Here is a 17,382-nt window from a genome sequence, read left to right as displayed (position 1 = left end):
ACGATCGGATTTCCAACTTATTCAACATAGCTATGTTGAATACGTTGGAAATCGCGATCGTTGATCCTAAATAAAAATTTAAACACCTCACCCTCCTTAATCCCCCCCAAGACTTACCAAAACTCCCTGGTGGTCCAGCGGGGAGTCAGGAAGCCATTCCTCTATTCCTTTGCGAGGAGCACGTGACGTCCGCGTCACATCGGAGTGATGCGGACGTCACGTGGTCCACCGCGGTTCCGCTCCCGGACCCCTCGTTGGACCCAAACGGAACTTTTGGCCAGCTTGGGGGGTCAGGAGGGGGGTCAGCTTGGGGGGGCCTCCTGACCCCCCAAGCTGGCCAAAAGTTCCGTTTGGGTCCAACGAGGGGTCCGGGAGCGGAACCGCGGTGGACCACGTGACGGCCACGTCACTCCGACGTGACGCGGACGTCACGTGCTGCTCGCAAAGGAATAGAGGAATGGCTTCCTGACTCCCCGCTGGACCACCAGGGAGTTTTGGTAAGTCTTGGGGGGGGATTAAGGAGGGTGAGGGGTTTAAATTTTTATTTAGGGAACCGGTGCACGTATGGACATAGACTCAACTTATGGAATTCTCCATATGTCCATATTGACCGAAATTGACCCCCCCTTTCGACTTATGGACTTATCAACATAAACTTTTTGTCTGCACATCCCTACTGGGTACCCCGCGCCATTTTTAAAGATCCCTTGTCCACATTAAATTTCATCAGAGTTAAAGAGTGAAAAAGAATGATAAACAGGAAATCAGTGTAAGCTTATGGATAAACTGCTGAGCACTTTGGGAGCCATCGTTTCTGCTGAGGTTACACTCTTTGGAAAGCATCCCCACATTTTAAGAGTTTCAGTCGAGGGCCCTGTATCATGGGTTAAGCAATCATTATTGGGGCAATTTGAAAAACCTTGTGGATAGACAATGTCCCCAGGTTCCTCTATTTGCAAACATTGCTAATATTTTATATCCTACATCAGAACTGAGCAAAACTCTCATCCAGAGGATGGGCTGGGGGGTGGGGGGTGCTTGTGTCTCCCCTGGAGCTTGACAAGCGGGGGGTAGGGGGAGGGTGGGGTCTGCTCATTGGAGTTTCTTTATTTCTTTTTAAAATCCCTTTAACTTTGAAATAAAGATACGCAAACGTACAATAAATACATTCCAGAAATATTCTATGAAAGCAGCAGCAGCGGTGAATTGTACACCCCGAAGCTTTGAGACATGCACAAAAAAAAGCAGCAACAAATCCACAAGACACCATCGTAGCAGCAAAGCAACGAAAGTGAGAAATGTTTTAGTCGGGCAAAGGAGAGTGCCACGGGAGAAGAGCGGCAGCACCAGACTTCCTCCCTCTGGGGGCTGAAAACACATTAATAATCAAAGACATGGCATTCAATAACACTGGTATCTCCCCTATAAAGCGACCTTCCCAGACGGTCTTCTTCCCTATTCTCTCATTTTTTCCTTTACAATGATCTATATGACACTGTACATCTTCTGGTAAGCCTAAACATTAGCTGCTGATAATTGTTCAGTTGAATTGTTGTGTAATTGTCCCAGAAACTTCTCTTTGTGACCTCTGTTTCTGTTCTTTCCTGTAGGATTCATCCTGCTCACCCTAACTAACTGCTGGTAAAACCCAACTTCCTCTTTTGAATAATATTAGGAGTTTGTACGAATGCTCGTTTCCTGAAATAGTAAATGGCTGCAGATAAAGACCAATTGCGCCCCAGCTGAGATTCTTCCTCTCTGGTGCTCTCCCTCTTTCCATAGATGAGCATAAAACTTCCACTCACAAACCAACACCTGCTCCCCATCTCCCCTCCTTCCCCTCACCCACATTGTCTTTACTGATCTCTCACCCCTCTCCCCATCGCTGGCCTCTGAAATAATCTTCACCTGAATTTTACCACAACATTGGCAGAATGTGGCAATTCTGCTTCCATGAACCCCAATTCAATCTCCTCCCCCCAATATTATGCAGCTTTAGGGGAGTCCTGGGGTTCAGTGCCATCACCATGGGCATTAAACTGGAGGTTCTGGGAGGAGACCCGATCCTGCTCTAAGACAGCCTGGTTCTGTGATTGCTGTGGAGGGGGTGAGAGCTGTTTCCTGTGGGGAAAGATTGGGGAGGGGAGCAAACGTGACTCTTACTCCAGCAAATAGCTGCAGCCTCCTTCCTTACACCTGGAATCCTCTAGGATTTCTGTTTTATTAATCAGAGAGCAGGAATGGGACCGGTCTTCATTAGAGAAATATTATATAGATGAAATCGAGCATGGAAATATAGAAAGCAATGAAAGTTAATAAGCAGGTACAGTCAATGCCAATAAGCAGCCAATCAGAAAGCTTCTATAGTGCAGTCAGAGCCAATAAGTAATCAGGACTCTCCCATAGAGCAACCAGAGGAAACGAGCAGCGAGTTGGCTTCTCCCCATGGTGCCCTTGGATCATCCCCCTCATTAATAGAGATCCACTCTCACTGATCCCTTCAGAAGATTTTGTATTTTTCTGTCTCAGGCTGACCCTGCTCTGTATTTATTGCTCTTATTCTCTCTCTCAGGGAGTCCTGGTCCATACCTGAATATCAGCCGATGGATCTGCAAAGTGATGGCTGTTGGCTGAATCCTCTCTGCTCCTTCCTGCTCAGTACAAGGGATCTTCTTCCATTTCTGCTGACACACGAAGCATCTTCTCCTCCAGAGACTTCTCATGATTCTGCTCTCACTTGTATCGCTTCTTCAATAAATCAAAAGCATTGACATTCTTCTAATTTGTTGCTCTTTTCCCAGCAAGGTTATTCTTCGTCATGTTTAGGAACTGGAATACAGAAGTAAATTCAGTGAATATTTGCAAGATGGTTGTCTCTTTTATCGAGTTGTGAGCATTTTTGGAAGATATCAGCAAAGAAATTTCATGCTACACATTTTCAGTTCCCTGAAACAGAAGTTAAAATCTTGAAATGCTGCACTGTGCACTTTTTGTGAACCTGTTGTCAATATATTTTGAGGTATGAGTGGGAGATGCTAATCAATTCCCAACTTTAATTCACAGAAGTCACCAGGTGGGTTAAAGGGGCTCTTAGGGAAAATAATGCCATTGCAGAAAGTCTAAAAGAATTCTTTGCTTCTGTGCTTACTATTGAGGATGTGGGGGAGATACCAGTTCCGGAGATGGTTTTCAAGGGTGATGAGTCAGACGAACTGAACCAAATCACTGTGAACCGGGAAGATGTAGTAGGCCAGATTGACAAACTGAAGAGTAGCAAAATCACCTGGACCGGATGGTATGTGTCCTAGGGTACTGAAGGAACTCAAAAATGAAATTTCTGATCTATTAGTTAAAATTTGTAACCTATCATTAAAATCATTCATTGTACCTGAAGACTGGAAGGTGGCCAATGTAACCCCAATATTTTAAAAGGGCTCCAGGGGCGATTTGGGAAACTATAGACCAGTGAGACTAACTTCAGTGCCAGCATAAATAATAGAAACTATTCTAAAGATCAAAATCACACAGCATATAGAAAGACAACATAGATTTATCCAAGGGATGTCTTGCCTAACAGTTCTGATTCATTTTTTTGAATGGATTAATAAATACATGGATAAAGATGAACTGGTAGATGTAGTGTATTTGGATTTCCAGAAGGCATTTGACAAAGCCCTTGATGAGAGGCCTCTAAAAAAACTAAAAATTCATAGGACAGTATGAGATGTCCATTCATGGATTACAAACTGGTTAAAAGACAGGAAACAGAGAGTAGGATTAAATGGCCAATTTTCTCAGTTGAAAAGGGTAAACAGTGGAGTGCCTCAGGGATCTGTACTTGGACCGGTGCTTTTCAAAATATTTATAAATGATCTGGAAAGGAATACAACGTGAGGTTATCAGATTTGCAGATTATACAAAATTATTCAGAGTAGTTAAATCAGAAACAGATTGTGACAAATTGCAGGAGGATCTTATGAGACTGGAATATTTGGGATCCAAATGTCAGATGAAATTTAATGTGGACAAATGCAAGGTGATGCATATAGAAAAAATAACCCTTGCTGTAATTACACGATGTTAGCTTCCATATTATGATCTACCACCCAGGAAAAAGATCTAAGCATCACAGTGGATAATACTTTGAAATCGTCAGCTCAGGGTGCTGCAGCAGTCAAAAAAGCAAACAGAATGTTAGGAATTATTAGGAAGGGAATGGTTAATAGAACGGATAATGTCATAATGCCTCTGTATCGCTCCATGGTGAGACCGCACCTTGAATACTGTGTACAATTCTGGTCTCTGCATCTCAAAAAAGATATAGTTGTGATGGAGAAGGTACAGAGAAGGGTAACCAAAATGATAAAGGGGATGGAACAGCTCCCCTATGAGGAAAGGCTGAAGAGGTTTGAATTGTTAAGCTTGGAGAAGAGACGGCTGAGGAGGGATATGATAGAGGTGTTTAAATTCATGAGATATCTAGAATGGGTAAATGTGAATCAGTTATTTACTCTTTTGGATAATAGAATGACTAGGGGGCACTCCATGAAGTTAGCAAGTAACACATTTAAGACTAATCAGAGAAAACTCTTTTCCACTCAATGCACAATAAAGCTCTGGAATTTGTTGCCAGAGAATGTGGTTAGAGCAGTTAGTGTAGCTGGGTTTAAAAAAGGTTTGATAAGTTCTTGGAGGTGAAGTCCATTAACTGCTATTAATCAAGTTCACTTAGAGAATAGCCACTGCCATTAGCAATGGTTACATGGAATAGACTTAGTGTTTGGGTACTTGCCAGGTTCTTATGGCCTGGATTGTCCACTGTTGGAAACAGGATGCTGGGCTTGATGGACCCTTGGTCTGAGCCAGCATGGCAATTTCTTATGTTCTTATGTTCTCCGAGTCTTCCTGTTTTGCCTCCTGATAGTGATCGTAGCTATAGGTCATTTAGAACATAAGATATGTCATAGTGGGAAAGAGCAAGTGTCCATCAAGCCCAGTATTCTGTTTCCAACAGTGGGTAAACCAACGCAGAAGTACCTGGCAAGTACCCAAATATTAGATAAATCACAAGCCTACGTGCGCAAGTTATAAAATCGGACATACATGTATGCTTTCAGGGTAGCGCGCACAAATGTACGCCCGCATGCACCCTTTTAAAATCTACCCCTTTCCTCATAGGGCAGTCATTCCATGCCCTTATTATTTTGGTCGCCAATCTCTGCACTTTCTGCAGTGCAGTTATATCCTTTTTTGAGATGTGGTGACCAGAATAGTACATAGTATTCAAGGTACACTCTCACCATGGACAAAACAGAGGCATTATGACATCTTCCTTTTATTTTCCATTCCCTTCTTAAAATTCCTAACATTCTGTATTTTTTTTTTCACCACAGCACACTGGGCTCACGATTTCAATGTAATATCCACTATGATGCCTAGATCTCTTTCCTCGGTGGTAAGTCCTAAGAGAGTACCTAACTAACATCGTGTAACTACAGCAAGGGTTATTTTTCCCTATGTGCATCACCTTGCACTTGTCCACATTAAATTTCATCTGCCATTCGGAAGCCCAATTTTCCAGTCTTGCAAGATCCTCCTGCAATTCATTACAATCTGCTTCAGATTTAACTACTCTGTATAATTTTGTGTCATCTGCAAATTTGATCACTTCACTCATTGTTCCCATTTCCAGATCATTTATAAGCATATTATAAAGCCCTGGTCCAACGCATTCCACTGTTTCCCTTTTTGCAATGTAAAAACAGACCATTTAATCCTACTCTCTGTTTCCTGTCTTTTAACCAACTTCTAGCCCACAAAAGGACATCACCTCCTATCCCATGAATTTTTAGTTTTCTTAGAAGCCTCTCATGTGGGACTTTGTTGAACGTCGTCTGAAAATCCAAATATACTGCATCTACCTGTTCACCTTTGTCCATATGTATATTCACCCCTTGAAAAAAATGTAGGATATATGAAAGGCAAGGCTTCCGTTGGGTAAATTAATCCATGCTGTTTGTGTCCCATCAATCCATGTCTATCTGAATGTTTTGTGATTTTATTCTTTATAACAATTTCCACAATTTTTCCTAGCACTGAGGTGAGGCTCACCATTCTATAGTTTCCTGGATCACTCCTGGATCCCTTTTTAAATATCGGGGTTACATTGGTCATCTTCCAATCTTCAGGTACAATGGATGATTTTAATGATAGTTTACAAATTTGTACTAATAGGTCTGAAATTTCATTTTTTAGTTCTTTCAGAACCATGGGGTATTACCATCCGGTCCAGTAGATTTACTACTCTTCAGTTTGTTTATCAGTGTTGTAATTAGTGAGGTTTGGGTGGACCCTTGGACACCGTGGTGGCTGACCACGCCCACGGGGGGAAGTCCTGAGAGGGACCACATGTCAGGCTCAGCTTTGGACACACAAACACAGATTTATCTTTATTTAGACAGTTTTTAAGAAGCCATCAGAGGTGGCAGTAGTGAGTAGAAGATGTAACCCAGCTGGGCTAGTATTCCCCAGGGCGCTGGAACGGCGGTTCCTCCGGTAGCAGTGCTGTAGTGGAGAGAACTGAGAAAATGAGGACAATAGAATATTCACAGAGTCCCAAGTCTGGAAGAGCCCCGAGATAGGGAGAGCTGGACCTCAAAGGGCGAGTATCAGATCCCTGGGAGCAGAGACTCGTTGGCAAAGTACTCACACAGCGGTTCCATGTCGGAGACGGTACTGGCACTGGAATGGAGGCAGGCCCTCGAGGAGCGAGTACCTGGCTCCAGAGAGACAGCTCTGAGGAATAGATGACAGTAGTACTCACTGATGATGTCTGTAGCGAATTCTTCCCAGTAGAAGAGGAGATGAACGCAGGCAGCGAGTCAGGGAACATGGGCCCTCGAAGAGTGAGTATCGGTTACCTGGTAGCGCCCTGAAAGAAGCAAATTAGGCTCCCAAGGTGCAGGTACCCCGTTAGTAGATAGAGTCCAATGGAAGTTGGAGGCAGAGTAGCTGGGTACGGAGAGCGAATCCCATCAGTAAGGAATTTCCCTTGCTAACTCAATGGCTAGCAATCAGTAGGCTTAAATATCTGGGCAGCATGATGTTATCTAAGGGGGACGCCCCTGAGGATCGCGCCAATGAGGAAATAAGAATGCGGGCTGCGCAGTGCGTGCACCCTTAGGTACCTGGAGAACATGGTGGGAGGCAGCGCCCAAGCCAATCCGGGGACACTGGAGAGGATGGCAGGCAGATGCTGCAGCAGCCAGGCATCCATGAGGAGCAGGAGGAGTCGCAAGAAAGGAAAGGTAGGCAGAGTGAAGCCGTCGGGCAGCGATGGTCGCAACAATCAGGCCAACCACATCTTCCAGGTTCACCATGATTTGGTTCAGATGAACTGAATCCTCACCCATGAAAACCTTGTCCAGAACAGGTATCTCTGCAATATCCTCTGACGTAAAGACATGTTATCTACTTATTTATTACTATAGGATTCAGTCTTTCGATTCTTATAGCCTCCAACTCTGCTCTACTGCTCCAACTCAGAAATAGGACCACAGCCTTAATCTAATACTGTTCCTCAGACTATTTTAACTAAATTCCTCCCCTCTCAGACCTTTATCTGATAACATTCAGACTAAAGCACGCCACCTTCAGCCTTGTCCGGTCACCACCAACACCTTCAGGAATCCCCTAGCTGTCAATCCTTGTATTCTTGTCTCTCTGATCCTTCACTACATAACTTGGGCATGCCATAGGTTCTTGGAATCCCACCCCAACCGCTTAGCTACTTCATCACCAACAATGATGGAATACAGTTTCCATAATGCTCTTTATTGAGTGGATAAAAATGGCTACAGCCATACAATAGTGAACTTAAACATAACATACAGTAAAATACTTTGTGCAAACTTAAAATTAACTTTTTATAAGAGACTGATCTATACCCCCACTGGCAAAGACTTTATGCTGTTATCTCCGGCATGCTCCAGCTATTCCTGTGAAGTGGCAGCCATCCAACCTTCCACTCTGTGATGGTGGTACCCACTGGTATCCTGCTCCATGAATGCCTCCATTGCTACTATTACTATGTGCAGTGTGCTGCCACCTCACCAACCCTCTGGCTATCCTTGCAAGACACACACATATATTTATGGCAGGCCTCTATTTGGCTACCCCCAGACTGGCCACCATCTTGGTCTGTGTCATCCATTTCAAAGGTCCATCTAGAGATATGCTTCGGCTGAACCTTTCGGTTCAGCCTTTGGTATCGGCCCGCTGTAGGAAGTTTCAGTTTCCCGCAGTTTTGGCCTTTTTTTTTTGCCTGCCCCGAATTTCGGGTTAGTGTGCACTAACCCTGAAAAAAGAATTTTCCCAAAATTTCAGGAAAATTTGCTTCGTTTTTCGGGGTTGCTGAAACAGGACAAATTAGATAATTTCATTGAAATTGACTAATTCATCCCAGACGAATGCACATGTCTAGGTCCATCACCCCCGCCTAGAGTGACCAATAGCACCCAGCTTCATGTGTCCCCACATGCTTCTCCCATGAGTAACCTTTGGCACTTGGAATCTTCCCCCTCCCAAAAACATCAAATCATCCCCCTATGTGAAGGTGAGGTCCCTGCCATAGAAGGGACCAGTAATTCTTTACTTGGTCCCTACCCCCCACCTAACCCCACTAGTGCTTCTATGGTCCTTTGCAAGGAGAGGATAAAGATATCTGTGCCATCCTCAGATAGGTGAACCCCATGTGGCCTGTACAAGCCAGCGGATATATCCTCATGTATGATAACGTCCCCCTATGACCCAAGATCCTACTTCTTTGTTCAATTTTTGCCTGCTCTTTTTCATGTCTTTGCAGGATTTTGTTCCTCTCCACACCAAATGAGGGATAATGTGGGATCAAACCAATACCACCGACATCCAGAATGCCGTGATGAACATAGGTCCTTTTTGATGTTAATGATAAGGTCAATGTTTTTGACCAAGACTAGATCATTACTGCATAAATGAAAGATGATAACGACTGGTCTTGAAAGCTCTGTGGCTTATTGAAGGATGGACAATATTACTTGGCCCCACTTCATTGTCTCTATTGTCTAGCCACTCTATTGTCTAGCCAAAAATTATTGGCTTTGTTCCACAGTATTCCCATCTGTTCCCCGGCGCTCTTTGCCTTGATTCCAATGTGTGCCCAATAAATGTATGAGAGACCCAGGATCTACAGCACTTTAGCAATAGTGAAAGAAGAGTCTACATTAAATAACAAAACCAATGTTAGGATGAGCAAAGTTAGAAAATGTCCCAGCAATCCTATGCCAATTCTAAGGATGACTGTTTTATTGGTCAAATGTAGGATTTGTATCTGCCCGAGTGTCAGCGCCCTAGGGCTTTGATCTGTATGCTCACTTAGCTCATTGCTGCTTGCAAATGATGCCACACCAGTTCTGAAGGTGTGAGTGTAATATTCATTAGGGATGTGCAGCAGGGACGGATACATCCCATTCGGTATTCGTATTCGTCGGGATCCAAATCCATTGCATCCATTCTCGGGGGACCCCGATCCGTTCTTTAGTTACATATGTATTTGTTTCCCAAAAAAAGCCCCCATCCCAGCCCTTTAAATTTAATGAACTACAACCCCCCCCCCACCCCCACCCTCCTGACCTCCGGTGCCATCTTATGCTCCTACCATGTGACAGGGGCCGACTAATGGCACTGATAGTAAGGGCAAAGGCTATCGGCACCATTTTGAATACCGGCAGCCAACAGCCCGAGTGCAGGAGATTGCACCAGGACCGTCCGCTGGGCCACCAGGGACTTTTGAAAATTCTATATAGTAGTCCCTCAGCCTGACTTTATTTGAACAATTCTTTCTTGTTTTTTCTCTTTGCAAAGGTGCATTCGTCAAGAATGTCCTCTCTCTCCACTTCTTTTTAATATGGCATTAGCACCTTTGGCTATTGCAATCCACCAGTACTCTTCCATTTTGGGCATGCCCTTTGACGCCAAAGAAGTGAATTTTAAAAGCTTGGAGTGCCTAAACTGGAAGATACATGAGTATCAAGGGTGTGCATTCGTTTGCAACGTATTGGCAATCCGCAACGTATAGGGCCATATTCATTGTATTGTATCACGATTTCCCATGAATACAACAAATCACCAAATTATTCAGCCATCTAAAGGAGCGAATTTAAACAAACTCCCCTCCCCCTCCTGCCCCCCCCCCCCCCAAGACTTGCCAAAACTCCCTGGTGGTCCAGCGGGGGTCCGGAGCCATCTCCTGCACTCACGCCGTCGGCTGCTGGTATTCAAAATGGCACTGATAGCCTTTGTCCTTGCTATGTCACAGGGGCTACCAGTGCAATTGGTCGGCCCCTATCACATGGTAGGAGCAATGGATGGCCGGCGCCATCTTGTGCTCCTACCATGTAGCAGGGGCCGACCAATTGCACCAGTAGCCCCTGTGACATAGTAAGGGCAAAGGCTATCGGCGCCATTTTGATTACTGGCAGTCGACGGCCCGAGGGCAGGAGATGGCTCCAGGACCCCTGCTGGACAACCAGGGAGTTTTGGAAAGTCTTGGGGAGGTCAGAAGGGTGGGGCGTTGTAGTTAATTAAATTTCAGCCGGGAAACAAATAAGAATAGAATGCATGAACGGATCGGGGGCCCCTCTTGCAGAATGAAACATAACTCCCCCCGACAATACGAATACCGAATGTAATGTATGCGGTCCCTCTGCATGTCCCTATTGAGTATGTCCAGCTGGTGCATGCCACACAGATTTTAAAAAGCATGCACATACGTGCATATCTCCCGGTACACGTATAAACATTTTTTCCAAAAAAATGGGCAGGGAATGGGCATGGGCAGGGCTTGGGCATTCCTTAACGTCACATTGTAATATATGTGTAAGTACTTACACGCACAAGCCAGCACTGGGGTCCAATACTGCCTGATGATACTTCTACTATGGATGGTGTGTAAGGAGTAAAATATAAAAATCTTGGCTAGTTAGTGGGGTTTTAAAGGTCGAGGATCACAGGGTAAGGAGGCTCTCTCTTCCTTCCTATCAGATAGAACATTCCAGGTCAGACAGGGCAATCACATATCGGACACCTTCACAATTTATACAGGTGTCCCCCAGGGTTCAGCACTCTCAGAAACACTGCACAACATTTATCTGCTGCCTCTATGTACAGTACCAGCGGAACTAGGAATCAACTTCTTATATGCAGATGACATAAAATTCTACATCCAGCCTGGAGTGAGATCCCCCTAAAGGGAAGGCAATGCTGGAGAACACGAACCTTCCTCTATGTCAGTAGCAGTGACAGCAGTGAGATGCTGAAATAAAAATATATAAACCTGTGCAAATTAACATAATGTGACAGAAGCTACCATCTAATAGGATTAAAACAGATGCAATGTTTCTAATCTTCTTGAACCAAAGCACTGTTGATACAAAAGACTGAGACAACAGCAAGGCAGGATGTATCCTCCATGAGTGAGAGATAAAATCCAACTGCAATCTGAAACAGTCAAGGATTGCAATACAAAGCATGGAAAGTTCAGTGATTTGCTTATTTAGAAAATTGCGTCCTTCTGATATGTTCCCTTGCATTGACAGTCTGGTTTCCTTGACAACAGATCCTGGTTCTCCTCTGACCTCACACATGAGTCATAGGCATGAGGGCTGGTTGCTATGGAAACTCCCACATGACCTGCCCAGCCACAGAGTCTATTGTTTTAATGCAGCCCATGCTTTCCAATGGGGAAACATAAACAAATGAAATGAATGACATAAGCTTCATTCATGGGACTTGCTCATATGTTTTGGGGAGGAAATAAATCAAACAAATCTGGAATATTCATCCCAGATAAGCCATTCATTTTAAATGAAGGAAAATCCCTAGTGCTTTTGTGGATTGCAAACTGATTAAAAGGCGGGAAACAGAGTAGGATTAAATGGTCAGTTTTCTCTGTGGAAAAAAACAGTGGAGTGTCTCAGGGATCTGTACTTGGACCTGTGCTTTTTAATCTACTAGATAAGGGAGCCCTGACTGACGTGCCGCAAATGCGCAGTAGAGAGCAGCTCTACCACGCATGCGCAGGCGAGCACGTCGGCCAGAGTTTGCCTATTTACAAAAATGGCGCTGGGAGGACCCGTAGTGGCAGCGAGGACCCGGACCCGTAGTGGCAGCGAGGACCCGGACCTGTAGTGGCGGCGAGGACCCGGACCCGTAGCGGCAGCGAGGACCTGGACCCGCAGTGGCGGCGGCGGCGAGGACCAGGACCCGTAGCGGCGGCGAGGACCAGGACCCGTAGCGGTGGTGGCGAGGACCAGGACCCGTAGCGGCAGCGAGGACCCGGACCCATAGCGGCAATGGCGGCGGCGGCGAGGACCAGGACCCGTAGTGGCGGCGGCGCGCGCACGCGCCATCCGAAGGGGTTGTGAATGAGCTGGGAGAGGAGGGGAGTGACTGAGGGGAGGGGGAGGGAGGAGAGAGTGAGGTGAGAAGGAGTGGGAGGGAGAATAGAGGTGGGAGGGAGAATGGGGGAGGGGACAGGGGAGGAGGGAGGGAGAAGGGAGAATGAGGGGGAGATGGAGGTGGAAGGGAGAGGAGGGGGAGGGAGAATGAGGGGGGAGGTGGAAGGGAGAATGAGAGGGAGGGGAAGGTGGAAGGGAGAATGAGGGGGAGGTGGAAGGGAGAAAGAGGGAGGGGAAGGGGGAAGGGAGAATGAGAGGGAGGGGAAGGGGAAAGGGGGAAGGGAGAATGAGGGGACGGGGAAAAGGAGAATGAGGGGGAGGTGGAAGTGGAAGTGGGAGGAAGAATGAGGTGGAAGGGAGAATGAGGGGGGAGGTGGGAGGTGGGAGGGAGAATGAGGGGGAAGGAAATGGACCGAAATTTTTTTTTAATGTAGCCCGTTGTTACAGGCTTAACGCCTAGTATAATTATAAATGATCTAGAAGGGGTATGATGAAATTTGCAGATGAGACAAATTTATTCAGAGTAGTTAAATTATAAGCGGATTGTGATAAATTGCAGGAAGACCTTGTGAATGGAAGATTCAGTGCCCAAATGACAGATATAATTTAATGTGGACACATGCAAGGTGAAGCATACAGAGGAAAATAACTCTTGCTGTATTTACATGATGCTAAGTTTCATACCAGGAGCTATCACACAGGAAAGAGATGTAGGCATCAAGATGCACAATACATTGAAATCATCAGCTCAGTATGTGGTACAGGTCAAAAAAGCAAACAGAATGTTGGGAATTATTAGGAAGGGAATGGTTATTAAAACGGAAAATGTCATAATGCCTCTGTATCGCTCCATGGTGAGACCGCACCTTGAATACTGTGTACAATTCTGGTCGCCGCATCTCAAAAAAGATATAATTGCAATGGAGAAGGTACAGAGAAGGGCTACCAAAATGATAAAGGGGATGGAACAGCTCCCCTATGAGGAAAGGCTGAAGATGTTAGGGCTGTTCAGCTTGGAGAAGAGATGGCTGAGGGGGGATATGATAGAGGTCTTTAAGATCATGAGAGGTCTTGAACAAGTAGATGTGACTCGGTTATTTACACTTTCGAATAATAGACGGACTAGGGGGCACTCCATGAAGTTAGCAAGTAGCACATTTAAGACTAATCGGAGAAAATTCTTTTTCACTCAACGCACAATAAAGCTCTGGAAAAAGTAAAGAGAAAGGCAAACAAAATGATAAAGGACATGGAAAGGCAAAATAAGGCCTAGATTTTCTAAGATCGCAAATGTTTGTGAATCACGCGGTAATGGGTGGTGGAGGGGGGGGGGCGAAGCGGGAGGGGCGGGCCTGAGAAAGCCGGCAGCGATCACACCACCGCGGTGTTATTGCTGCCAGCTTTCGCACCCAATAGCGCCACTGTGAAAGGTGGCGCTATTTGGCGCGCTACTGGCGGCAATAACATGGCCTACCTTATCGCCACCAGCAAAGACGTTGCAGAATCCACCCGACGCCGCCCCGACTCCTCCCCTTCCAGTGCAGACTCCGCCCCCGACTCCGCTCCGATTTAGCTATCGCATGCGAAAAGTCCCTTTTTGCGTGCGATACCATTGGAAAATGACCCCCTATGTTAGGAGAAGAGACAGCTGAGAGGGGATATAATAGAGGTCTACAAAATCATGAAAGGTCTTGAATGGGTAGATGTGAATTGGTTATTTACTCTATCAGGTAATAGAAAGACTAGGGGACACTCCATGTAGTTAGCAAGTAGCACATTTAAAACAAATCATAGAAATGTTTTTTCACTCGATGTACAATTAAGCTCTGGGATTCAATGCCAGAGAATGTGCTTAAGGCAGTTGGTGTAGTTTGGTTTAAAAAAGTTTTGGGTAAGTTCCTGGAGAAGAAGTCCCTAACTGATCTTTTTTTTAAATTATTTTTCTTTATTTATCAAGTTTTTGATTTACAATACAAGTGTAATACTTGCAACTGAAATTGCAGATTTATGTAGCCATAAAAAAGGAATATTGTAATATTTCAATCAGTTTTCCTATTACATATTCTGTATTATTTTTACAAGAAAAAAAAGAGAAGTATATCTATTTAGAACATTTAAAAAAAAACAAACTTAATATGAATTTATGAAAGTTAATTCCCCAATTCCATTTATTTGCCATTCTTTTCAACCCCCAAAAGTGCTCTAAGGTGGTCAGTGTATTGATATCTCTGCCCATTCAGTTTTATTGCACACTTGCAAGGATACCGGAGTATAAATTGACCACCTTTTCCAAGCACATCTTTTCTTAAAGCAAGGAATTCCTTCCTCCTAAGCTGGGTGGTTTTCACAAGATCCATACCTTGTAGCCATAAAATGTTTTTGACGTATTTAAAAAAAAAAATATTTCAATATATTATCCCTCTCTGATACAAATGCTAGTGTAACCAACATATTACCCCTTTTCTCTGTTACCAACTCATCCTGGGATTTTTCAAGAAGGTCTGTCAGGTTCACTGATAGCTCAGCATCTATTTTCTGAGCTTCCGATTCCTTATTTTGTATTTCAAGCTTTGCTTGTTCTTTCAATTTTGTAGAGGTATTAATATAAAAAGCTTTAACTATAGTAGGCATAAGTTGTTCCGGCATTTTTAATATTTGAGTAATATAAGATCTAAATAATTCTAACAAATTCATTTCCCTATAATAGGGAAATTAATAATCCTCAGATTTAATATACGGGAATAATTCTCAATGTTCTCAATTTTCCTCTGTATCTCAATCTCACTTTTTATCTGTTGTACTTGTATTTTTTCTACCTTCAATAAATGATGTTCTACATCCTTAATTTGCTTTTGCTGAGCTATCAATAGATCCGAATTACCTTTAAATACTACATTGGTTTCTTTTCTGCCTCAGTTAGTTTCTTAATAGAGAAGTCCAGTTTTGTCAGAAAATTTCATAAGGTTTCCAAGGTTTGGTTACTGGTCTCACAATTACTTCCTGAGTGATCTTTTCAATTCCTTGATAATTATTCTGAGCAGAGGAAGAAATATCTTCTCGCTCAGGAACTTGTTTTGATATCCCAACTAAAGAAATCTTGTCCTTTAGTGATACTTCCACTCCTTCAATAACTCCACTGATTCCTTCCACACTCTCTGAGTCACCCTGGCTGGTAACTGGTAAGCTATGGGATATCATCCCTTCTTTACCAGGTGGTGTTGGTATATCTGGTGCTCCTGGACTCAATGAGATATCCTTGACCAATAGGGAAAGATTTCGCTCTAAATCTGTCCCTATAGCGGCCCCCCTCTACAGGAGTCATCTGGGGAGAGTTCAACCAATCTGCAACAGTCCTTTGTCCTAGCTCCACAGTCGGAGTACTGGAGGAAGGCCTAACCTTGGCCTTTCTCTTAGTATGAGGCATCTTTATTTCAGTGAATTTAGGAAAAATGGAGAGCTATAACCTGGAGAGGCAGAGGTGACCTTACAATATTCAAATATACTTTTCTCATGAAGGAGTAGGAGATAAGGAATATAAATAATCTTAGCCTACCTTCACTTCCGGTGAAATCGTGACTTTTCAGATATTCCAGAGACTCCCAGACAAATCCAGCCAAAGCCACACACCCCTTAGACGCGCGGCTTCGATGGCGCGGCTATGACGGCGTGCCTTGGCTGCTGCGCGCCGTAGGAGGGCCGTTTATACTCCCTTCCGGCCCCTCCTAATGACGTAGAATGGTATTGATTGGCTTCCCTCAAAGTCGTCAGGGCAGGCTCCTGTCTACCCCTCCCGAGCAGTATTCAGGAAATGAAATGCCGATTAAGGCAGGAAATGAGTTCAGCTGGATTAAAAGAAAAGTCCTCCTGCCTCGGGGGTTCAGGTAAAGCTCTCCTCTCCTCCCCATAAACTGATCTTAATCAATAACGAATAGCCACCTCTTGTTTCCAACATTATTAACTCGGGATCTATTTAATACGTGGGTATTTTCAGGTACTTGTGACTTGGGTTAGCCACTGTTGGAAATAAGATACCTGGCTTGATGGCATATCTTATGCTCTTATGTTCTCTAAGTTCCCTTAATATGCTTGAATGTAACCCATCCTGCCCCATTGCCTTAACCACTTTACATTTAGTTAGTTCCCCATGAACACATTTTTCTGAAAATAAATGTTTATCTCTCTTCTAATCTTATTTGTGTTTGTTTTATGTTCACCTGCTCCAGGTTTTTTCCACAGAGAACACTGAACAGAAATATTTGTTAAGCAACTTTTATTTTTCCTCATCAGCCTCTACATATTCCTCCCCTTCAGCTCTGAATCTCACAATCAATGCCACTTTGGCACTTCCTTGTGGACTCCTGAGCTGTATCTACGACAGCTTCCTCCGCTGGTGCCCCCTGGCTCCAACCCCTGGAGCCATCCTCTCCAGCTCTCTCTCTCTCTGTCTACATACGCTCTCTCTCTAGTCACTGTCGTGCTATGCATTTCACAGCTGAGACCTCGCCTCCCGATGCGGAGGCTCGCGGGGCTCCCCCCATGGGCGGTGCCATCTCTCACCTCAGCCCAGGGGCCCACACATGCACAAATCCTAACACAGCCTGTCTTATCAGTGTCGTACATTTAACTTGCGGGTGCTTATGCTTTATCCTAGCGCTCTATTTGCTTTCTTGGCTGCTGCTGCACACAATGCTCATTGTATGGTTTCTCTATGGAGTGATACAGAGACATTATGATATTCTCTGTTTTATTCTCCATTCCTTTCCTAATAATCCCCAGCACTCTATTTGCTTTCTTGGCTGCTGCTGCTGCACACATTGCTCATTGTATGGTGTCTCTATGGAGTGATACAGAGACATTATGATATTCTCTGTTTTATTCTCCATTCCTT

The 17,382-nt window shown here is 44.4% G+C and overlaps 1 long non-coding RNA gene across 1 annotated transcript in view; it reads left to right on the top strand.

The window, feature by feature from the left end:
- The window catches only part of LOC115079311, a 40,402-nt gene extending 37,541 nt beyond the window's left edge, over positions 1-2,861 (top strand). The window contains exons 4-5 of the long non-coding RNA XR_003853252.1: positions 1,611-1,641; positions 2,573-2,861. This is a non-coding gene — a long non-coding RNA (uncharacterized LOC115079311). The remainder of the gene's footprint in view (positions 1-1,610; positions 1,642-2,572) is intronic.
- The last annotated feature ends 14,521 nt before the right edge of the window (positions 2,862-17,382 follow it).

This window comes from Rhinatrema bivittatum, chromosome 1 (assembly GCF_901001135.1).
Source record: "Rhinatrema bivittatum chromosome 1, aRhiBiv1.1, whole genome shotgun sequence".
Lineage (NCBI taxonomy): Eukaryota > Metazoa > Chordata > Amphibia > Gymnophiona > Rhinatrematidae > Rhinatrema > Rhinatrema bivittatum.
The sequence above is the reverse complement of the archived record's forward strand: the minus strand, read 5'-3'. Positions and strand labels throughout refer to the sequence as shown.